This window comes from Dasypus novemcinctus, chromosome 30 (assembly GCF_030445035.2).
Source record: "Dasypus novemcinctus isolate mDasNov1 chromosome 30, mDasNov1.1.hap2, whole genome shotgun sequence".
NCBI lineage: Eukaryota > Metazoa > Chordata > Mammalia > Cingulata > Dasypodidae > Dasypus > Dasypus novemcinctus.
The window spans coordinates 27,191,885-27,216,733 of NC_080702.1; the positions used below are offsets into that span (position 1 = coordinate 27,191,885).

The window sequence follows — 24,849 nt, forward strand, 5'->3', positions numbered from 1 at the left end:
GTGCTGATGCGCGCAAGGAGTGCCGTGCCACGCAGGGGTGTCCCCCGTGTAGGGGAGCCCCACGCGCAAGGAGTGCGCCCCGCAAGGAGATCCGCCCAGCGCAAAAGAAAGCGCAGCCTGCCCAGGAGTGGCGCCGCACACACGGAGAGCTGACACAGCAAGATGATGCAACAAGGAGAAACACAGATTCCCGGTGCTGCTGAGAAGGATAGAAACGGTCACAGAAGAAGGCACAGTGAATGGACAGAGAGAGCAGACAACTGGGGAGGGAGGGGAGAGAAATTTAAAAAAAAATTAAATCAATAAATCTAAAAACAACAAAACAACAGCAAAGAGAGGGGTGGGCTGGCACAGGACATCTCCTGGGCAGGAGAGAACACACAGCGCGTGTATCCGGGAGTCCAAGGCCCTTTTTTTAGAATTCCTGAGACGTTGAACTGAGCCACCCGAGCCCTGCGGGAAGTCCGTCTCCCAGACAAGCCTCCGTATACAATGTGTTTACGTATGGAATTGTAAATGTGGGGGGGCCTTGGGGGTACGGGGGGGGGCTGCGGGGCCCGCTGTCCACTCGCAAGCCCCTTCTCATTGTAGCAACGTGAGCCCCCCCCGCCCTGCTCCCCCCTCGCCTGTAGCCCCCTTGCCCTGGCTGCCGGCATCAAGGTAGCCTGAGCGTTGGGGTCAGGTAGGTTTTTTATGTTCTCTAATGTAACGTTCTTTGTGATCTATTAATTGATTTAAAAAGTGTAAAGTCCTAACCTTAACAAGTGATGTAATCAAGACATCCCAGCTGAATCAAATACAATCAAAGGGCATCCCACCGCGAGGAAGAGACTAGTTGACCATATCATCTTTCTCTTTTTGGGATTCATCCATATTCTCAAACTGCCACATCCAGGGTTGGGGGGGGAGCAGGAAATGGGGAGCACCTGCTTGGTGGGTATGTGGTTTACCCTGGGGGGTGATGCAAATGTTCTGGAAAAAAAAAGAAAAAAAAGTAAAGTTACAAAATGTTTTGGAACTGGTTAGAGGTGGCGGTGGCACAATGTCGTGAATGAACTAAATGCCATTGAGTTGTTTACTTTAAAACGGTTCATTTTGGGTTGTGTGGATTTCATTTCAATTAAAAATGTAAATTGTGGGGGGGCAAGGGGAGGGAAGGAGCCCTTGGCTCTGGGGGGGAGAAGGGACCGCGGGGAGGTACGGGCTGGGGCCAGGGGACCAGGGAGGGGGCGGCTGCCATAATCCAGGGGGGAGTGACGGGGGCTCGGGGCAGAGATGTGCCGGGGCGTGGTGAGGGATGGTCGGATTCAGGACATTTTTAAAAAATCTTTTTAAAATTATTATCTCTTTTTTAAAGATACATGGATGGCGCAAAATGTTATGTTAAAAAATATAAGAGGTTCCCATATAGCCCACTCCCCTCCCCCCACTCCTCCCACATCAACAGCCTCTTTCCTCATCGTGGCACATTCGTTGCATTTGGTGAACACATTTTGGAGCACTGCTGCACCACATGGATTATAGTTTACATTGTAGTTGACACTCTCCCCCAGTCCATTCAATGGGTGATGGCAGGATATAGAATGTCCAGCATCTGTCCCTGCAATATCATTCAGGACAACTCCAAGTCCCAAAAATGCCCCCACATCACACCTCTTCTTCCCTCTCCCTGCCCTCAGCAACTCCCGTGGCCACTGTCTCCACATCAGTGATATAATTTCTTCCATTGCTAGAGTCACAATAGTTCCATAGTGGAATACCCGTAAGTCCACTCCAATCCATATTTTATTCCTCCATCCTGTGGACCCTGGGATGGCGATGTCCACTCACCTCTAAATCAAGAGGGGGCTTAGGTCCCACATGGCGGATGGATGGGATTCTCCTGCTTGCAGCTGTAGACTCTCTTGGCTCCCTGGTGTGGTGGTTGACCATCCTCACCTCCCTGTTAGCTGACCTGGGTAAGTCCAATGAACCAAAAAGTAGGAGTCACCACTCTGCTGAGGCTCAGAGCCCAGCTGGCACATGGACAGCCCAGAGATTCACGTCTCCTGAGCTTACACCAACCCCAGCGTCAGGACATATTTTGAATGTCGGGCCATTGGAATTTGCAAACTGTGGTAGCTTGGAGCTGGGTCCCCAGAAAAACATGTTCTTAAACGTGATCCGTTCCTGCGAGGGTGACCCCATGGCAAGGAGGACCTTTGATGAGGGGACTTCAGCTAAGGGGTGGCCCAGTCCAATCAGGATGGGGCTTCATCCGATTACTGGAGGCCTTTATAAGCAGAAAGAAATTGAGAGAGAGGGGGAGGGGGAGAGAGAGGGGAGGGGGAGGGGGTGGGGGAGGGGGAGAGGGAGAGAGAGAGACAGAGAGAGACAGAGAGAGACAGAGGGAGAGAGAGAGACAGGGACAGACAGGGGGAGAGAGAGAGGGAGGGGGAGAGGGAGAGAGGGAGGGGGAGGGAGAGAGAGACAGAGAGAGACAGGGACAGACGGGAGGGAGAGAGAGAGGGAGAGAGAGAGGGAGGGGGAGAGAGAGGGAGAGGGAGAGGGAGACAGAGAGAGAGAGACAGAGGGAGAGAGAGACAGAGAGAGAGACAGGGACAGACGGGGGAGAGAGAGGGAGAGAGAGAGAGGGAGGGGGAGAGGGAGAGAGGGAGGGGGAGAGGGAGACAGAGAGAGAGACAGAGAGAGACAGAGAGAGAGAGACAGGGACAGACGGGAGGGAGAGAGAGAGGGAGAGGGAGGGGGAGAGGGAGACAGAGAGAGACAGAGAGAGACAGAGGGAGAGAGAGACAGAGAGAGAGACAGGGACAGATGGGGGGGAGAGAGAGGGAGAGAGAGAGAGGGAGGGGGAGAGGGAGAGAGGGAGGGGGAGGGAGAGAGAGAGAGAGACAGAGGGAGAGAGACAGAGAGAGAGACAGGGACAGACAGGGGGGAGAGAGAGGGAGAGAGAGAGGGAGGGGGAGAGGGAGAGAGGGAGGGGGAAGGAGAGAGACAGAGAGAGAGACAGGGACAGACGGGGGGGAGAGAGAGGGAGAGAGAGAGGAAGGGGGAGAGAGAGAGAGAGAGGGAGGGGTAAGGAGAGAGAGAGACAGAGACAGAGAGAGAGACAGAGGCAGAGACAAGGACAGACGGGGGGAGGGGAGAGGGAGAGAGAGAGAGAGAGAGAGAGAGAGTCACAGGGAGCTGTCAGAAGCGGCAATTCAACAGAACCCAGAGGAGAAAGGCGCAGCCAGGAGAGGCCGCCACGTGCATTTCCACATTCTAGAAGAGCCAAGGTCCGAGGATCACCAGCAGCCAGCCCCAGAAAGCTGCAGTCTTCTGGGAGAAAGCAGGGCCTGGGCACACCTTGATTTTGTACTTGTCAGCCTCAACTGTGAGCCAATACATTCCCATTGAGGAAGCCAACCCATTGCATGGCATTTGCTTTATTTTTATTTTTTAAAGGTTTATTTTTTTATTGATCTCTCTGCCCCCCCCCCCATTGTTTGTGCTCACTATTCGTCTTTTTTTTTTTTAAGAATTCCTTTCATCCTTTTTTAAAAAAGATTTATGTGTTTATTTCTCTCCTGCCCCCCTCTTGTCCACTCTCTGTGTCCACTCGCTGTGCGTTCTTCTGTGTCTGCTGGTCTTCTCATTCAGCAGCTCCAGGAACCGATCCTGGGGCCTTCCAGAGTGGGAGAGAGGCGACCATTCTCTTGCACCACCTCAGCTCTCTGGCCTGCCGTGTCTCTTATCATCTCTCCTCCGTGTCTCTTTTTGTTGCGTCATCTTGCTGCGCCAGCTTTCCACACGGGCCAGCACTCCTGCATGGGGCAGCATGCCATGTGGGACAGTTTGCCTTCACCAGGAGGCCCCGGGAATTGAACCCTGAACCACCTATATGGTAGATGGGAGTCCAATTGCTTGAGCCACATCTGCTTCCTTCGTCTTCTTTTTAGGAGGCACCAGGAACTGAACTCAGGACCTCTCCTGTGGGAGTGAGGCACACAATCTCTTGAGCCACCTCTGCTCCCTCATTATTGTGTCTCTCATTGTGTTTCCTTGCTGTGTCTCTTTGTTGCGCGATCTCACTGCATGATCTCGCTGCATCATCTCGCTGTGCCAGCTCGCTGTCTTGCTCATCTCCTTTGGAGGCCCTGGGGAATGTGGTAGGCGGGCACCCAACTGCTTGAGCCACATTCGCTTCCCGCATGGTGTTTGTTTCAGCAGCCAGGAGTCCAAAAGCCAGACAAATCAGAGGGGGGGAGTGAATGAAAGGAAGGAGGTGAGGATCACTCTGGGTTTTTTTAAACTGAGTCCCTGAGGGATGGAGGAACCATTGACCAATAAGTGAGTAGTAGGTGTTGCTGTTGCCTGATGGCATATTAACTTAAAAATGAAGTCATTTGGGAAGCGAATTTGGCTCAAAGGATAGAGCATCCGCCTACCATATGGAGGGTCCAGGGTTCAAACCCAGGGCCTCCTTGACCCATGTGGAGCTGGCCCACACGCAGTGCTGATGCTCACAAGTGCCGTGCCATGCAGGGGTGTCCCCCGCGTAGGGGAGCCCCACACGCAAGGAGAGTGGCAGCCTGTCCAGGGTGGCGCCGCACACACGGAGAGCTGACGCAGCAAGATGACGCCACAAAAAGAGACACAGATTCCAGGTGCCACAGACAAGAATACAGGTGGACACAGCAGAACACACAGCGAGTGGACCCAGAGAGCAGACAACGGGGCAGGTGGGGGAAGGGAGAGAAATAAATAAAAAATAAATCTTAAAAAAAAAATGAAGTCATTTCTAGCAATTCAGGCTTCGGCGATTCTTCTCACCCAGGGAACACATCTCAAATTCTAAACCAGTGTGTCACAGTGGTGGCTTAGATGAATGCATTCGTTCAGTCTGTGTTTTTATTGAGCATCTACTACAAACTAGCCTCATGGGATACATCAATGAACAGACCAAAGCTCCCGCTCTTCCAGAGTCCACCTCCTAGCAGAGGGTGGCAGGAGGGGACAGACATGCAATTAGCAAAGGAAATAAGTAAACTAGACAGTGCATTAGAAAGGAATACGTTTAACAGAAAAGCAGAGCAGATAAGGGGGCTTGGAGAGCTGGGTGCTGAGGGATGGGCTCTGATACTAAGTAGAGGGGTCAGAGGAGGTTTGCGTGGAGCCGACACCTGAAGGAACTCCAGGCGGAGTGAACAGCAGGTGCAAAGGCCCTGAGGCAGAACCGGGCCTGGCAGAACGTGGCTGGCACCCGGGGAGTGAGATCATCTTGGGAGGAGGTGAGGGCAGGGCGCCCTGTGGCTGTGCAGTGAGGACCTGGGTTTAGGTAGGCAGTGACTGGTCCACTCCTCCCAGCCTCAGAAAATTCTGGAGGTTCCAATTTCCAAAGCCAGAAACGCTGCCTCCGCTTCGCCGTGGGAAAATAATGTGTGGCCTCTTCCACTTGGTTCTCTTGGAAACGTTCAGCAGGGAGACCATTTTATGGAGGAATAAAATATGGATTCGAGTGGACTTACTGATATTCTACTATGGAATTATTGGATTGAGTAATAGAAGAAACTGTATCATTGATGTGGAGACAGTGGCCACAGGAGGTGCTGAGGGCAGGGAGAGGGAAGAAGAGATGAGATGTAGGGGCAATTTTCAGGACTTGGAATTGTCCTAAATGATATTGCAGGGACAGATGCTGGACATTCTATATCCTGCCATCACCCATTGAATGGACTGGCGGAGAGTGTAAACTATAATATAAACTATAATCCATGTGGTGCAGCAGTGCTCCAAAATGCGTTCACCAAATGCAGTGAACGTGCCACGATGATGAAAGAGGCTGTTGATGTGGGAGGGGTGGGGGTATATGGGGACCTCATATTTTTTTATGTAATATTTTTTGTGATCTATGTATCTTAAAAAAAAAAAAGATAATTTCATAAAAAATAAATACATTTTAAAAAAGAAAAAAAAATTCAAGAGACTCTGCCACTGCCCCACGGGCAACTTTGCAAAGTTTGATGGCGCCGCAGCAAGGCGATGAGCGCGTGCTCGTGACAAAGGAAAACCTGTGCTTGAGCCACTTGCAGTGCAAGCTTGCTCTCTCTCACTCTCGCCAAACCAGGTCTCTTGGAATTAATTCGCCCGCGTGAGCCCTGACTCACTGCCCGGCTGGCAGTTGCCCAGTTCCACCCTGCCACATGGGCAGTGGAACCTGTCTCAGAAGCATGTCCGAATGGGGACCTCCACGTTCCCTCCGTTTCAAAACCACTTGGAAATACAGCCGTTAGGGTTTTTCTTTTTTTTTTCAATTTTTTCCATTTTTCAATTTATTTCTCTCCCCTTCCCCGCCTGCCCCCCAGTTGTCTGCTCTCTGTGTCCATCCGCTGTGTGTTCTTCTGTGTCTGCTTGCATTCTTGTCAGCAGCTCAGGAATCTGTGTCTCTTTTTGTTGCATCACCTTGCTGTGTCAGCTCTCCGTGTGTGTGGTGCCACTCTGGGCAGGCTGCGCTTTTTGTGCGCAGAGCGGTTCTCCTTGCGGGGGCGCACTCTTTGCGTGTGGGGCTCCCCTACGCGGGGGACACCCCTGCGTGGCAGGGCACTCCTTGCATGCATCAGCACTGTGCATGGGTCAGCTCCACACAGGTCAGGAGGCCCAGGATTTGAACCCTGGACCTCCCACAAGGTAGGCGGACGCTCTATCTGTTGAGCCAAATCTGCTTCACGAGCCACTAGGGTCTCGATGTGATGCTTACAGTCAGGACTCCCTGTGGCAAATGGATAAGTCGGTTCCCATTTATTTGGGGCTCACTCTTCTGAACTGGAGTATCTCCCCTCTCCCAGGCAGCCCCCCTGGATTTGGCCTGGAGGACTCCGTCAGCCTCGAGGAAATGCTCAGCGGGGATCGGCTAGTAGGGTTTGGATTTATGGCCGGTTAGGAGTGTTGAGAGGTTGCTTCTGCCTTCAGGGGAGCGTAGCTCTGACCGCTGAGAGTCGGTGAGCAGCCTCAGGGAGAAGGAAAACCCAGGACGGCCAAGGACCCGGGAGATGCCCCCTGAGTCCCCCGGCCTGTCCCCGAGCCCCTCCCACGACCGCTCTCTGCACCTCCGCAGAGGACGCTGGCACTCGAGCTGGTGTCTCCTGTCCCCCCTCGGGCTGGAGGACCTGTTCTGCCACAATCTCCCAGGGGCCCCACCCAGGCTTAACTCCAGTTTCAGCCTGACGTCAGGGGGAGGGAAAGAAGGAAACTGTGCAAGGAGCCGCAGCCCAGAACGGGCAGGACGGCCCCTCGCCCCCGCCCGGCCCCCTGCCCTGCCCCGGGGCCCGCTCCCCACCGGTCTGCGGTGCACCCCGACCCCGGGGTGGGACGACGAGTCATTCCTGCTCCGGTGGCCCCAAGTGCGGTGAAAGCCGCCAGTCTGGTTAGAAGCCACCTTAAGTCAGGGGTCCTCAAAGGGGAGACGACTTCTCCGCCAGGGGACATTGGGCCGGGTCGGGTTTGCCACAAGTGTGGGGGTGCTACTGGCACCTGGTGGGGGGCGAGATCGGGGGCGCCCTCGGCATTCTGCAAGGCACAGCGTGGCCCCTTCCACGGGGGAGCACCTGGCCTCCAGCGTCCATCCCGCGGCGGCGAGTAACTTGCCTTCGATCTTATAATAATCCCTGGAGAAGGCGGGCCCACGTGGGCCAAACCCCAGCCCACGCCAGACAGGACGACCGAACGCTCCTTTTTGTTTTTTCTCCTGCTGACAGTCCCAAGGGTCGGGTCCACCTTGACAGAGGAGAGAAACAGAGAGAAGGTGACCGCCATGTGGTCAAAACAAAGTCCTCCGCCCGCCCCAGGGACTTCATTACATCCAGGCCAAGGGATCGGGGGTGTCCAGAGAACACGTGCTGGCATCCACGGACTCCCAGGCCATTTCGGTGACACGAGAACGTCTCGAAGAACAAAGGCCAGCACCGTTTGTCGTTCAGCCACGGAACGCAGGGGAGAATGGTCTCGGAGCCGGGGAGGCAGGGTTTCCTGCACCGGCGTCGAATCTCACCTGCTGGCGGCCGGCCCTCACGTCCAGCCCCGGCTCTGCATTTTCCTTCTGGTTCCATCATTGGCGGAAGTTCCCAGAGTGGAAGCGCTGAGGGTCCACGCTTAGAGCCCCTGCTCAGCTCAGCCACCATTTGCTGACCGTGGGCAAATGGTGTGCTCTTTTTACGCTTCAGTCCAGCTGTAAAGCCACAGAGACGGGAAGCGGACTTGGCCCAGCGGTTAGGGCGTCCGTCTACCACATGGGAGGTCCGCGGTTCAAACCTCGGGCCTCCTTGACCCGTGTGCAGCTGGCCCACGCGCAGTGCTGATGCGCACAAGGAGTGCCCTGCCACGCAGGGGTGTCCCTGCGTAGGGGTGTCCCCGGGTAAGGGAGCCCCACGCGCAAGGAGTGCGCCCCGTAAGGAGAGCCACCCACATGAAAGAAAGTGCAGCCTGCCCAGGAATGGCGCCGCACACACTGAGAGCTGACACAACAAGATGACGCAACAAAAAGAGACACAGATTCCCGTGCCGCTGACAACAGAAGCGGACAAAGAAGACGCAGCAAATAGACACAGAGAACAGACAACCGGGGTGGGGGCGGGGAGGGAGATAAATAAATAAATAAATAAATCTTTAAAAATAAAGCCACAGAGGGAAGTGGATGTGGCTCAAGGGATAGGGCTTCCGCCTACCATATGGGAGGACCGAGGTTCGATCCCGGGGGGCCTCCTTGTGAAAAAGAAGAGGAAGTGTGCCTGTGTGGTGAACCAGCGCCCACGCGGTGAGCCAGTGCCCGTGTGGTAAGCAGAGCCCAGTGCCCGCGCAAGTGAGTCACGCAGCAAGATGACGCTGCGACAAAAGAGAGACACGGGGAGAGTCAAGGTGAAGCGCAGCAGAGACCAGGAGCTGAGGTGGCGCAGTTGACAGGGAACCTCTCTCCACATCAGGGGTCTCCAGGATCGAATCCCGGTGAATCCTAGGGGAGAGAAAATGAGAAGACAAAAAAGAGAAATAGATGCAGAAGATGTATCAGTGGAACGCCTTAAAAGGAGAAGTGACTTCAACGTTCAGAGAGAATTTTCCAGCTCCTCTTTGGACAGCCAACGTCTCCTGGGGACTCGTCAAGGACCTGCATCGGAGCCTCAGGTTTGCAGCCTGCCTGCGGAATCTGGACTTGTGCATCCCCAAGGTCACGTGAGAGAATTTCATAAACTCTCATCCTGTTTACAGGTATCTCCTGTTGATTCTGTCTCCCTAGAGAACCCTGACTAGCACAGCTGGTACCACGAGTGGTCCTTGAGGAACCGAATTTTTAAACACGGGATTTGCTGAAGTGGTCCTGGGAGTTTTGCAGTTGACGCTCTACTCTAACCGGACACTAGGGCCCTGATGACTCCCTGAGGTCAGTAGCTTGCAAGGCATTTCTAATCCTTCTCCTTATTCACCTCCACCACCCCTCTTCTCTTCAAAACCTACTGCTAGACTAGAATCACAAGCCCCGAAGGTGAAATACAAAGTGTGACCCGTGAGCAAGTACATTATACTCTGAAAGAAGTGCATGAGTTTTCCAATTTATATAGACAGCAATCAGAGAAATAGGTGTGGGAATGGATGGCAAAAGGATATGGGACAAAGAGGAAGGAATATAAAGTTGGATGACTCTAAATTTGTTGGTAAGGGTGCACTAAGAAGAAATTCTGTAGCTCGAGGGGTTAGAAAGGGCTCTAACGGTTTGTTTGGGTGGCTGACTGAAACATGGGCCAAAAGATGGCCTGGCATGTCTGAGGTTGAGATGCCCGATTCGTCCTGGTACACAACAGAAGAGGGAATTCAAAGGGTTAGGGAGACTGGGATGCTAGAATGGATTTACCATTTGAGAGCTGCCTTACCTACCCTAGAAATGTCCCAAGGATATGCCTATAACCAGGACTGTGAGGACTAAATTTGTAAGGCTAACTCCATCTTCCCTGAAGAGCTCTGTGCTTGCTCTATTCTCTAGTCCAGCTATGACTGGAGGGAGGGCTGTGGTGGAATTAGAATCCTAAACATGGGGATGATCGGATCTCAGGCCAGTAGAAGTCAAGTTTTGGCCATGAATTGCCAAAGACAAGGAGGGCGTGGCTACAGCAATGAAAAGCAGATTCAAAGCAGCACTCAAAATAGTCTGAGTCGCATCGAGCTATGGCGTTGGCTAATACATCATGGGGTACTTAGCAGTGAAGCAGACGGGCAGTCCACTCAGTTTCTTCTGGATCTGTATAAACAGAAGAGTTCTAGGTCGAGTGAACAGAAACTGTTACTTAAATTACAGAAACAGAGTGCCACGGCCCCTTAATCCATCCCCAGACTTGAGACAGTTTACAGACCTAGAGCCCCTTGAATGAGGAGGAGACCGGGTCTCTTTGGTGAAGGATCCTGTTAAACTGCCCAAAATTTACACTCTTGATCTTCCTCCCACCTTTCCCCAAGGAGATCTATGGCCTTTTACCAGAGTCACTGTGCCTTGAGGAAGAGGAAATCATCAGACATTTGGGGGATTATTAGACATTGGCTCAGAAGTGACATTAATTCCAGGAGACCCAAAACATCGCCGTGGTCCACCAGTCAGAGTAGGGGCTTACAGAGGCCAGGTGATAAATGGAGTTTTAGCTTAGGTTGGTCTCACAGTTGGTCCAGTGGGTCCCTGGACCCATTCTGTGGTTATTTCCCCAGTTCCAGAATGCATAGTTGGAGTAGACATACTCAGTACCTGGCAGAATCCCCACACTGGATCCCTGACCTCTGGAGTGAGTGTTATTGTGGTTGGAAAGGCCAAGTGGAAGCCACTAAAGCTGCTCCTACCTAGCAAAATAGTAAATCAAAAGCAATACTGGATTCCTGGAGGGATTGCAGAAGTTAGTGCCACCATCAAGGATCTGCAGGATGCAGGGGTGGTGATTCCCACCACATCCCCACTCAACTCTCCTACTTGGCCTGTACAGAAAACAGATGGGTCTTGGAGGGTGACAGTAGATTACTGTAAACTTAAGCAGGTGGTGACCCAATCACAGCTGTTATCCTGGATGCAGTATCCTTGCTTTAGCAAATCAACACACGCTGGTATTCTTGGTATACAGCTATGGATCTGGCAAATGCTTTTTCTCAATTGCCATTAGTAAGGACCACCAGAAACAGTCTGCTTTCAGCTGGCAAGGCCAGCAGTATACCTTCACTGTCCTGCCTCAGGGGTATATCAACTCTTCAGCCCTATGTCATAATATTGTCCACAGGGATCTTGATCATCTCTCCCTCCCACAAGACATCACACTGGCCCATTATATTGATGATACCATGTTGATAGGACCTAGTGAGCAAGAAGGAACAAAGACTAGACTTATTAGTAAGGCATTTGAGTGTGAGAGGATGGGAGATAACTCCTACAAAAATACAAGGTCCTTCCATCTCAGTGGAATTTCTAGTTGTCCAGTGGTGTGGGGCATGTCAAGATATCCCTTCTAAAGTGAAGGATAAGCTGCTACATCTGGCACCTCCTGTGACTGAAAAAGAGGAACAACGCTTAGTTGGTCCTTTGGATTTTGGTGACAACACATTCCTCATTTGGGTGTGCTATCCTGGCCCATTTACTGGGTGACAGAAAAGCTGCTAGTTTTGACTGGGGACTGGAGCAAGAAGAGGCTCTGCGACAGGTCCAGGCTGCTGTGCCAGATGTACTACCACTTGGGCCATATGATCCAGTAGATCCAATGGTGCCGGAAGTTCCCATGGCAAACAGAGATGCTATTTGGAGCCTTTGGCAGGTCCCTAGAGGAGAATCGCAATGCAAAATTTGGAGCAAAGCCCTGCATTCCTCTGCAGATAATGACTCTCCTTTTGAGAAACAGCTTCTGGCCTGCTACCGTGTCTTAGTAGAGACTGAACTCTTAGCCAAGGGCCATTGAGTTACCAGGAGAACCGAGTTGCCTATTCTGAGCTGGATATTGCCTGACCCACCAAACCACAAAGTTGGGTGTGTACAGCCACACTCCATCATAAAGTGGAAGTGGTATATGCGAGATAGGGCTTGAGTGGGTCCTGAAGGCACAAGTAAGTGACATGAGGAAGTGGCCCAAACGCCCATGGTCACCGCCCTGCCATGTTACTTTCTCTTTCCCCTGCCTACAGCGTTGAACCTTGGGGAGTTCCTCACAATCAATCACTGAAGAAGAGAAAACTCGGGCCTGGTTTACAGATGGTTCTGCACAATTTGCAGGTACCTCCCGAGAGTGGACAGCTGCAGCACTGCTGCCCCTTTCTGGGACATCCCTGAAGGACAGTGGTGAAGGCAAATGCTCCCAGTGGGCAGAATTTTGAGCAGTGCACCTGGTGGTTCATTTTGCTTGGAAGGAGAAATGACCGGAGATGCATCTGAACACTTGATTCATGGGCTAGAAAGTTTGTGATTAGAAAATTGATGAAATAGAGTTCTGGGGAAGAGGTATGTGGATAGAGCTTTCTGAGTGGGCAAAAAAACATGAAGATATTTGTGTCCCATGTGAATGCAAACCAGAGGGTGACTTCAGCAGAGGAAGATTTTAATAAGTGGATAAGATGAGCCGCTTTGTGGCTAATGCTCAGCCTCTGTCCCCAGCCACCCCTGTCACTGCCCAGTGGGCTCATGAGCACAGTGGCCATGGAGGGAGGGACGGAGGCTATGCATGGGCTCAGCAACATGGACTTGCCCTCACCAAGGCTGACTTGGCTACAGCCACTGCTGAGCGTGCAACATACCAGCAGCAGAGACCCCCACTCAGCCCCCAATATGGCACCATACCTCGAGATGACCAGCCTGCTACCTGGTGGCAGGTTGACTACATTGGACCACTTCCCTCATGGAGTGATTTGTTTTAACTGGAATACACATATACTCTGGATATGGATTCGTGTACCCTATATGCAATGCTTCTTCCAAAACTACCATCCGTGGACTCACCGAATGTCTTGTCTACCGCCATGACATTGCACACAGCGTTGTTTCTGATCAAGGAACCCATTTCACAGCAAATGATGTGCGGGAATGGGCACATGCCCAAGGAATTCACTGGTCTTACCATGGCCCCGTCACCCTGAAGCAGCTGGATTGATAAACGGTGGAATGGCCTTTTGAAGACTCAATTACAGCACCAACTAGCTGGCAATGCCTTGCAGGGCTGGGGCAAGCCTCCAGGAGACTGTGTGTGCTCTAAATCAGCATCCACTCTATGGAGCTGTTTCTCCCAAAACCAGAACATATGGGTCCAGGAATCAAGGGGTGGAAATGGGCGTGGCACCCCTCACTATTACCCCTAGTGACCCATTAAGAAGATTTTTGCCTCCTGTCCCTCCAATCTTAAACTCTGCTGCTCTACAGGTCTTAGTTCCAAAAGGAGGAGAGCTCTCACCAGGGAACACAACAATGATTCCACTGAACTGGAAGTTAAGACTGACACCTGCCTCTTTGGGCTCCTCTTACCTCTGAATCAACAATCAAAGAAGGGAATTACTGTACCGGCTGGTGTGACTGATCCTGACTATCAAGGGGAAATAGGACTGCAGCCACATAATGGGGGTAAAGAAGAGTTTGCCTGGAACACAGGAGATCCTCTGGGGCATCTCCTGGTACTGCCATGTTCTAGGATTAAAGTCAATGGAAAACTGTAGCAACCCAATCCAAGCTGGACTAACAATGGCCCAGAATCTTCAGGAATGAGAGTTTGGGTCACCCCACCAGGCAGAGAACCATGGCCAGCTGAGGTGCTTACTGAGGGTGATGGAAGCATGGAATGGGTAGTGGAAGAAGGCAGTGATAAATATGAACTTGGAACACGGGACCAGTTACGGAAACGAGGACTGTAACGGCCATGACTCTTTCTTCCTGGTTTTGTCATTCGTGTAATTATTTATGTACATAAAACAATGGTCTTTGTTTTCTTCCCTAACCTTTTCCCTTACCATGTGACAAGTTGTATAAGTTTCATGTCATAATATTTAAGGATGTCAAGTTTAAGCGTGACTATTATCCAAGAACTTGTACCCTATTCTGTAGGGAATTTATGCGTTTCCAGCTGTACGCAGGACAGTTGAATATTCTTAGGTGGAAATATATATGTGTGTGTCTGTTATTGTTTTTCTTGAGAGAGTAAGTCTGGTTGAAGGTGATGTGCATGGTTGCCAAGGTGACAAGGGGTGGACTGTGATGGTCATAGGCTAATGTGTCACCTTGGCCAGGTAATGGTGCCCAGTTGTTTGGTCAAGCGAGCACTGGGCTGTGATACAAGGGCATTGATGGACTTTAGTCACCAGTGAGTTTATTGCACAGACAGCTGATGACATCCACAATCAACCAAGGAGATTGCCACCAGCAATGAGTGATGTTTGATCCAGTGAGTGATGTTTGATCCAATCAGTTGACTGCCCTAAAAGGGGAAGTGATTCCAGCATTTGGAGAGAATTTCCCAGCTCGTCTTTGGATATCCAATGTCTCCTGGGAATTCACCAGGGACCTTAACCTGAACTTCACCTGAGCCCCTGGTTTGCAGCCTGCCTGCAGAATCTGGACTTGTGCATCCCCGTGGGCATGTGAGAGAATTTTATAAAATCTGTTGATTCTGTTTCCCTAGAGAACCCTGATTAACAATGGCTTAGCGGATGTGGCTCAACTGATAGAGCGTCCGTCTACCATATGGAGGGTCCAGGGTTCAAACCCCGGGCCTCCTGACCCGTGTGGAGCTGGCCCATGCGCAGTGCTGATGCGCGCAAGGAGTGCCCTGCCACGCAGGGGTGTCCCTCGCGTAGGGGAGCCCCACGTGCAAGGAGTGCGCCCCATAAGGAGAGCTGCCCAGGAATGGCGCTGCACATGGAGAGCTGACGCAGCAAGATGACGCAACCAAAAAGAGACACAGTTTCCCGGTGCCGCTGGATAATGCAAGCGGACACAGATGTACACCGAGCAAACGGACAGAGAGAGCAAACGGGGGGAAAGGGAGAGAGAGAAAAAAAGAATAGTGCCTCGCACCTCACCCCTTCTATACAAATGTCCCTATTTCTCACAACAGAGAAGGGGTCTCTAAGCCAGTCTGGAGCAGGAGGTGGAAGTTCAATTTAAACTGAGCCCTCGGCAGAAGCTACCTGCCCAAGCTTCCCTCCCCGCCAGGGAGAAAACCTTCATGTGGTGGAATCATTTGCAAATGCTGGGAGACCAGGAAAGGACAAAGGGGCCCTGCAGAGCCTTCCAGCAGGGAAAGCCAGAAACGACAGAGAAGGGCGGTGGACTTGGCCCAGTGGTTAGGGCGTCCGCCTACCACATGGGAGGTCCGCGGTTCAAACCCCAGGCCTCCTCGACCCGTGTGGAGCTGGCCCATGTGCAGTGCTGATGCACGCAAGGAGTGCCTTGCCACGCAGGGGTGTCCCCCGCGTAGGGGAGCCCCACGCGCAAGGAGTGCGCCCCGTAAGGAGAGCCGCCCAGCTTGAAAGAAAGTGCAGCCTGCCCAGGAGTGGCACCGCACACATGGAGAGCTGACACAACAAGATGACGCAGCAAAAAGAGACACAGATTCCCGTGCTGCTGACAACAACAGAAGCGGACAAAGAAGAACATACAGCAAATAGACACAGAGAACAGACAACCAGGATGGGGGGGGGGAAATAAATAAATAAATTTCAAAAGAAAAAGAAATGACAGAGAAGAGACTGGAGCAGACATCGGGGGGGGGGGATAAATAAAAAAATAAATTAGACAGCAGTACATGCATCCTACCCAAGGGGGTGTGCAAATCTCCAGGCCCCTCTGCTTCCCCCAGCCACAAGAACGGTGCTGTGCCTCGTTAGGGCCTGCTAGCCCCTAGCCGTGCGGTCAAGGACAGGGTCTAAAGCTCTGGGCTCAGTTGTCGCACCCACACACAGGACGCCATGATGACAAGAGCCTGGACCACATTGGGCTGCCGTGACGACAGCACTGCCTCATCCGGGGGTCCCGGGCGGCAGGGACGGCATCGCCCAGGAGCTGCTAGCACTGCTGATTCTCAGCCTCTGTCCCAGGTCTGCGGGATCACACGTTCTGCTGGGGGTCCCAAGCCATCTGTGCATACAAGTAGCATAAAACCAGACTCAAGTGTCCTCAACAAAGAGGCATCTATTTTTCTTGCCAACCAGAGCATCGAGGTGGGTGGTTTTTTTTTTTTTTGAAGACTTATTTACTTTATTCCCCCCACCCTGCTGTTTTTGCTGTCTGTGTCCATTTGCTGTGGGATCTTCTGTATCTATTTCTTTTTCTGGTCTTCTCATTTTTTCTCCTCTAGGATTCACCGGGATTCGATTCTGGGGACCTTGACGTGGAGAGAGGTTCCCTGTCAATTGGGCCACCTCGGTTCCTGGTCTCTGCTGCACGTCACCTTGACTCTCCCACTCGTCTCTCTTTTGTTGTGTCGTCATGTTGCTGCGTGACTCGCTTGCTTGGGCACTGGCTCACTCCGTGGTCGCTCTCGCCACGCAGGCACTCAGCTCACCAAATATGTTACACAATATATTTGTTTCGTAGTAATGTAATCATATAGTATTTGTCCTTTTGCGTCTGGCTTGCTTCGCTTGACATAATGTCCTCTAGGTTCATCCATGTCACATGCTGTAGCAGTTTGATATGAATTCCAAAAATAGATATTGGACTATGTTTGTGATCTGGTCTGTACCTGAGTGTGATTAAGTTATGATTAGGGCTTTGATTGGGCCACATCATTAGGGCGTGAGTCCCCGCCCCTGCAGAAGTTATGAGTCTCCTCAAAGGAGACTGAGAAGGAGCAGCCAGTGAGGTGGGAAGAAACCCAGTAGAGCGTGGGGTCCTGAAAGTCAAGAGAGGATATTGTTCTAAGGAGGAAATGTGTCGAGTGTTGCTAAGAGGCTGAGGAAGGTGGAGGTGACACATGACTACCACTGGGCTCAGCAACGGGAGGTCCCCGTGACCTTGACAAGAGTTATCTCAGTGGAGCAGGAAAGGTCTGAAGGGAGCACGTTTATGGGAAATTAAGGACCTAATTAAATGGAGCTGTATACCATGTTCATGGACTGGGGGGCTTAATATGGTTAAGACGGAGAGTCTCCCCAAACTGATCTCCAGATTCGATGCAATCCCAATCAAAATCCCTTCGGTTTTTTATTACTTTTTTTTAAAAGATTTATTTCTCTCCCCTTGCTCCCCACCCCTTGTCTGCTCTCTGTGTCAACTCGCTGTGTGTTCTTCTGTGCCTGCTTGCACCCTCAGTGGCACCGGGAAACTGAGTCTTTTTTTTATTACGTCATCTTGCTGCGTCAGCTCTCATGTGTGCAGCACCACTCCTGGGCGGGCTGCGCTTTCTTCATGTGGGGTGGCTCTCCTTGCGGGGCGCACTCCTTGCATGTGGAGCGCCCCTGCGTGGCAGGACACTCCTTGCACATGGCAGCACTGTGCATGGGCCAGCTCACCACACAGGCCAGGAGGCCCTGGGGATCGAACCCTGGACCCTCCCATATGGTAGGTGGATGCTCTATCAGCTGAGCCACATCTGCTTCCCTGGTTTTTTTTTTTTTTTAATAAAAATTTAAATGGGAAACGGACTTTGGCCCAGTGGTTAGGGCGTCCGCCTACCACATGGGAGGTCCGCGGTTCAAACCCCGGGCCTCCTCGACCCGTGTGGAGCTGGCCATGCGCAGTGCTGATGCGCGCAAGGAGTGCCGTGCCACGCAAGGGTGTCCCCCGCGTGGGGGAGCCCCACGCGCAAGGAGTGCGCCCATGAGGAAAGCCGCCCAGCGTGAAAAGAAAGAGCAGCCTGCCCAGGAATGGCGCCGCCCACACTTCCTGTGCCGCTGACGACAACAGAAGCGGACAAAGAAACAAAAGCAGACAAAAGAAACAAGACGCAACAAATAGACACCAAGAACAGACAACCAGGGGAGGGGGGGAAATTAAATAAATAAATAAAAATCTTAAAAAAAAAAAAAAGTAAAAAAAAAAAAAAGCTGATTCTAATATTGAGACAAAGATGCAGAGAACCCAGAGTAGCCAAAAAACAATTTTTAAGAAGAACAAAGTTGGAGGACTAACACTACCTGACTTCCAGATTTAGTATAAATCTATACAGTAATCAAGGCAGTGCGCTATTGACATAAGGGTAGATATATAGATGAATAAACAGAACAGAGAGTCCAAAATCAGGCCTACATGTAAAAGATAACTGAGCTTTGATGAAAGTGCCAAGCGCAAGGTGGGGGAAAGGGCAGGAAAAACTGGTGCCGGGACCATCTCTATGGAACACAATGCACGTCGATCCCTACCCCAGCCCATTCACAAAGGTTAACTCGAGATATATCAATGACCTAAATAGAAGAGCGAAAGGCACTAACTTTCTTTGTAGCTCCCTAGGGATTCAAATATATAGCCAAGAATCACCAGTCTACAGGATTGTTTCCCATAGGTAATTTGTCCATGAAACTCCAGCAGGACTTTTTTTTTTTTAATTATTTATTTATTTTTAAAAATTACATTAAAAAAATATGCAATCCCATTCAATCCCACCGCCCCCACCCCCACTCCCCCCACAGCAACACTCTCTCCCATCATCATGACACATCCATTGCACCTGGTAAGTTCATCTCTGAGCATCACTGCACCCCATAGTCAATGGTCCACATCATAGCCCACACTCTCCCACGTTCCATCCAGTGGGCCCTGGGGGGATCTACAATGTCCCATAACTGTCCGTGAAGCACCACCCAGGACATCTCCTCGTCCAGAAAATGCCTCCACATCTCATCTCTTCCTCCCATTCCCCAAACCCAGCAGCCACCATGGCTACCCTTCCCACACCCATTCCACATTTTCTCTGTGGACATTGGATTGGTTGTGTCCATTCCACATCTATGTCAAGTGGGGGCTTAGATTCCACATGGATACTGGATGCACTCCTCCTGCTTTCAGTTGTAGACACTCTAGGCTCCATGGTGTGGTGGTTGTCCTTCTTCACCTCCATGTTAGCTGAGTGGGGTAAGTCCAATAAATCAAAGTGTAGGAGCTGAAGTCTGTTGAGGCTCTGGGCCTGGGTGTCATATTATCAGTCCAGAGATTCAAATCCCCTAAATATATCTAAAACCCCAGCACCAACTACAATTCCAATAAAGTAGCATGCAAGTCTTGTGAAAAGAGGTCCCCTCTGAGTCCAATTCCATCACACAGAAACACCAGCTCCAAAGAAGAGCCATCTGCCATGGCAGTGAACCCCATCTGTCATGACCATAGAACCCGTGGGTCTCTTTATTCCTCAAAAGAACCAATACCTGGGGTTGTATCTACTTTATCTGTCTCTCAGACTCTCCAGCAGGACTCTTGAGCCGTCCCTTGCTCGGTTTCCACATCCCCATCACCCCAGGTGCACGGGAAGCCCATGTCTCACTCTTGACCTTCCTTCTCCCTTCTCTCTCCTGTCCAGTCCTTCCATTTTCAGCCATTCTTCCTCCAACTTCCCCCGCTCCCCGTACCTTGCCTTCTTGCTAATCCAGGCTCTCCAGCCTGGGCTGCTGCCATGGCCTAAAAGGGCTCCCCACTTCCTCTCCATCCTGCCTCCACCCGCAGCCAGAGCAGCCATGGAATTTTCCTCATTAAAGCCCTTTACCTGCTTCCCACAGAGCTCCAGGAAAAGCTAAATAATCCTCACCACAGCCCACGAGGTCTGGCCCGGCACAGCTCCTGCTGGCCTCCCCGGCACCGTCCCTTCAGTGACGCGGGCCTTTTTCTAGTCCCACTCTCTTTTCCACGTGGGGGCTTGGCCTGTCCTGTCCGCTCTCCCTCACGTCCCCCTCCTCTCTGCCCTTGCTCATCCTTCTGATCTCAGCCAAAATGCCGTGTCCTCAGAGAGGTCTCCTGGAATCCTCACTCTCTGATTGCGACGTACTCTGGACTTTTCTTGGATGGCACTCGGATTTTCCCTGATACCGTGTATTAGTGTGATCAGCATGGGAGACAGTTAACCAAATGCCCGGGCTGCACGTACCATAGGGTTTGAAACCCTGGCTCTTTGGTGGGTCACCCAAGGCCCACGGCTGGCTCAGGGCTTCGCACATTGAGGGAGCTAAAGAGACATGACTTGAATGAGACCCAGATTCAAATCCCACTTGCCACTTAAACTGGGCATTGCTTAACAATACCAGTAGATTCTAAGCGCTCACCCTCAGATTCCTTATCACCAGCCTGTGGAGGTGGGTGCCCCTACCGCTTCCAGCTTCCAGGGAAAGGTACTGGGTGTCACCACCCAGGCATTACCAGGGAACAACACTGCAAACTCAACTTTTCTACTTTGAAATAACTTCAAACTTACAGGAAAGTTGCAAAGATAATACAAAAATGGTACATAGAACTCCACCATAGCCCCTACCCCAGACATCCAGGCTTATGAACTTTTAGCATTTTGCCACACTTGTTGTATCTCCTTCCTTCCTAGCTTCTAAACATTTGAGGGTAGGTCGCATATATCATGTTCCCTCAACAACTAACACTTCCATCCACATTTCCCAAGGACACTCACTTATGTACAGTCACCAAGTTTTAAAAACGTAACACTCATGTAAAGTCTACAATCCACATTTCAATTTTTTCACTCACTTAGGTACAGTTACCAAATTCGAGAAAGTTAACAGTCGTGTAAAGTCTACAGCCCACATTTTAATTTTTTCCCATTGTCCCAATGGGCATTTTCTCCTCGGTTCCAGTCCAGGATCATGTTTTTTTTTTTTCTTTCTTTAAGTTTTTTTAAAAATTAATATTTTAGTAACATATACAACTTAAAATTTCCCCTTTTAACCATATTCAGCTATATAATTCAGTGGTGTTAATAACATTCACAATGTCATACTACCATCACCAACATCCATTACCAAAAATTTCCTTTATGCAAACAGAAATTCTGTATGAATTGAGCATTGATTCCCCATTCCTCACCCCTCTCCAGTCCCTGGAAACGTGCATTCTAGTTTCTGACTCTGAGTTGCTTATTCCAGTTATTTCATATCAATGGAGTCATACAATATTTGTCCTTTGGTGTCTGGCTTATTTCACTCAACATGATACTGAGGTTTATTCTCGTTTTTGCATGTATCAGAGCTTTGTTACTTTGCACCGTTCCATAATGTTCCATTGCATATATATATACCATGTTTTGTTTATCCATTCATTTGTTGATGGACACTTGGGTTGTGTGACAGGATCATGTTTTGCAATTAACATTCCCTGCCTCTTTGTTTCTTTCTCAAGTGTGGTGACATATACAACATAAAACTCTCCCATCCCAGCCACTCCCAGGCGGTCCATTCAGCGGCCCTAATCACAAAGTGGTGCTATGGGGGCGGGTTTTGAGCCCAGGTCTTTCTGAGTCCTGCCTGAGCTGTCACTTTCAGCTCCGCGCTGCAAATAAGCCACTTGGTCTTGGAAAGAGCCAATGAGCTGATGCAGGGAGGGTGCCCGGCTGTCCCACAACACAGCTCGAGAGGCAGCCTGTCTCTTTTCTGTTTCAACACTATTTTCTACAGTACCTATTACGAGGGACAGGGGAGCTCCACGTTAAAACTGGCAACATCTCTGCCATTTAAAGGACGGAGGCAGAAAATAAAGGGAAGACCTGAGAAATAGGTTGGAAGGGAAAAGAATGGGGGGGTGGTGGAAGGGTAGGTACAGCTAGCTGAGACCTGAAAAATGAGGAAGGGGAGGCATGGGAGAAGCAAGGAGGGCCAGTCCAGGCTGTGGGACTCGACCTTGGGGAGCGCTTGTCCCGGCCAGGGGGAAGGGACCAAATGAGGCGGCGCTGGGGATACTTTTAAAGACCAGATGCCGGGCGTAGAGGCCCAGGACCCTCGCCCCTCGCCAGCCCCCTGGCTTGCAGCGGGCTCTCTCCCTCGCTGCTCCCACATCTTGACTCACATGCCCCCCGGGAGCCCTCGACCCTCCGCGTCTCCACCTCACGCCCACTATATTCTGCTTAGAGACCCTGCTTCTGGTCTACTTCCCCCCCTGTCCGTCCCGAGCCGCAGCCCCAGGGCTCGGGACGCCACAGCAGGCCCTGAAGCTAACGAATGGCGGCCATGGTCGGCGCCCGCCCGGCCTCGCCGACCAAGCCCCCCCGTCGCCCCGGCCAGGGATGAAGGCGTTTCTCAGCCCCGGCCTGTTTCCCACCCTCACCGCCGGACCCCGGGCCTCCCGGTCCCCAAACCCACCCCCCGAAGAACCGGAGGAGGCCGCCCCATCCCCCAACCTCCCGCCGCAGTGGCGCCCGCTCCGCGCATGCGCCCGCGGCGACGCCGCGCGGCGTGCGGCGGACGACGCCGCCTCCCGCGCGCACGCGCAGACCCGTTCCGGCCCGCAGGGGGCGGTGCGTCCCGTGCGCGTGCTCCCGCCGGGCCCCGCCCACCTCCACCTCGGCTTTTCGCGCCGGCGCACGAGGGGGCGGAAGGGCGGAAGGGCGGGGGCGGGCGCGCGCGCCCGAGGCCGGGCGGGCGGCGGAAGCGGGAGGCCGGCCGCGGCGTGGGGGGCGGGGAGCCGGCGCGCGCGCGCGCGCAGCGGGGGCGCGGAAAGCGCGTGTGAGCGTGCCGGGAGGAGGGGGGGGGCCAGCCGAGGCGGGCGGGCGCGCGTGCGAGGCTTTCCCCTCGCTCGGCGGCGGCGGCCTCTTTGTTTGGCGACGAGAGGCGCGACGCCCACTCTGCCCCCGGCCCCGCGCGGAGGGGCGGGGGCGGCGCCGGGAAGGCGACGCCGCCGGCGGCTCCCGGTAAGGAACGCGGGCCGCGGGGGTGGGGTGGGGCGCAGGGCGCGCGGCGCGGGGCCGGGGAGGACGGTTTGAATGGAGCCGGGGCGCCGCGGGGGGGGGGAGGGGGCCGCCGGCGCCCGGAGCGGGCCCGGGCTACGGCGGCGCCCGAGGGTCAAGAAGCCCTGGCCCGCAGCCGCGCGCGCGGGCCGGGCCCCAGCCGCGAGGCCAGGGCCGCTGCAGCAGCCGCGGAGCCCGGGCGCCCCCGGGTGCCCCTCGGACAAAGCTCGTCGCCCCCTGGCCGGCCCCCGTTCCGGGTTCCCCCCTCTCCTGGCCGCGACTAGAGCCGGGCATCGGGGCTTTCCCGGCGGCGTTGTAACAGGTCCCACCCCAGGGTCGCCTCGTTGGCCCGGCTGCGCTCGGTCGGGGGGGAAAAACCCAGATGTGTCCGGGATCAGCATCCGCAGCCCTCTCGGTCGTCACAAAGCCGACCTAAGAGGGTACACAATTTTATTTTTTTAAAAATCACGCCATTCCAGGTTTTCCAGGAGGGGCACACGATCCTCTTCCAAAAAAAAAAAAGAAAGAAAGAAAAAATCTCCCCCCAGTCCCGTGCAGGTAGCGACTTTACAAATCTTTGCCCCCCTACTGGGGGAGCCCAGGCGACGGATGTTTGTGCTTTGAAAGCTTTGTGTTTGTTTTTGCCCCCCTTTTCCCTTCCTTTCCAATTTATTTAAAATGTCTTTAAAAAAAAAAAAGGCGGGGGGGACCTCTTCCTTTTTCTTTTCTCTATTCTTTCCTTGCCTTTTTGGAGTGAATCAATCCTTGGGGAAAGTAGAAAGGGAGTAAGCGCGAGAGCCACTTCCCAGGCGTTGGAAACAAGTTTTCAGTGTGAGATCACAGGCTGGGTTAGCGTGCTCCCCGGCGCTGGCGGTCACTTGGCTGTGTGTTCTCAGGCCAGTGGCTTAAGCTCTCTGAGCCTCTGGTCTCCTCCTCAGTGAAATGGGGCTCACTTCACAAAGGGAGTTGGTCAAAGCCTGTGAAATGGTTCCCGGCAGGGTTATTGAGTTTGGCTGGTCCAGTCTCCTCTTTCACTGTCGAGCAAATACCGGTTCAGTTCCCTCCTGGGTGCGCCCCATGGTTGGGGGTTGGGTGCCCGCAAGGCCCGGCTGGTAGGGGAAGCAGGCCTTAAATAGACGTGGGATGGGGTGGACCCAAGGGGTCCAGCATTTAATCACTTAACACCCTCCCCCACGAGAGGGCTGTGGAACCGGGCATCAGGGAGGCTGCGCGGAAGAGGCGGTCCTCACGGCTGCCCGCGGAGAGTGCCCAGGGTCGTGTTTTCACTGCCACTTGGGGAACTCCTTCCCCTGACCCTCTCGGAGGGGACGTCACTCCGCACTGCTGCAGGTCGCCTCAGTCCTTCGCTAGGTAGCAGTCACCCGTTGGCAAGTCCACCTCCACCTGCCCGGAGTGCCGAGGGAAGGCGCCACGCCTCCCCGACGGGCAGTGGCCGGCCCGGGGCCGGGCACCCAGCGGGCTCAGGAGCGCTCCAGGAGGGTGAAGCGTGTGGCGGCCTTGGGGTGGGGGTGGGGTGGGTGTGGGCGGGGAGCGCCAGGTGCGGGTTTTGGGCTTTTCACCTCCCAGGCCAGTGTTTGCTGAACCTCAGTCCCCCTGGAATTGGGGGTGTGTCCGGGGAGGCGGGCAGCTCGGAGTGGCGGTAAGGAGAGCCCGATCTGGACTCCGACTTCCTGGATCCACGTGCATCCTTCCAGCTCCTAGCTTGACCTTGAGCAAGCGCTTCGCAGTTGGCCCCCGCTGGGACGACGCCACCCCATCTGTGGTCGGGAGGGTTGAACGGGAACAGGGCAAGTCGCTTAGAAGGCCGCGGGGCCCGGCCGTAGTACGCGCTCGATTCTGGAGTCTTAATATTATTTACTTCATTTTGTGTGGGGGTGGTGAATCAGCTGTTCAGGGCACTAAAAATGTAATTTAGAGTCACCCTAAATCCCAGCAGCCTCCGCTGGCTGTCTGGTTATATAATATACGTGTGTGTTTAATGCCTTTGAAATCA

The 24,849-nt window shown here is 52.9% G+C and overlaps 1 protein-coding gene across 1 annotated transcript in view; it reads left to right on the top strand.

Moving 5' to 3' along the window:
* The first annotated feature begins 22,662 nt into the window (after window positions 1-22,662).
* The window catches only part of SMARCA4 (SWI/SNF related BAF chromatin remodeling complex subunit ATPase 4), a 95,251-nt gene continuing 93,064 nt past the window's right edge, over window positions 22,663-24,849 (top strand). The window contains 1 exon segment of the mRNA XM_058290303.2: window positions 22,663-22,799. The gene's annotated coding sequence lies outside the window, so the exon portion shown is untranslated.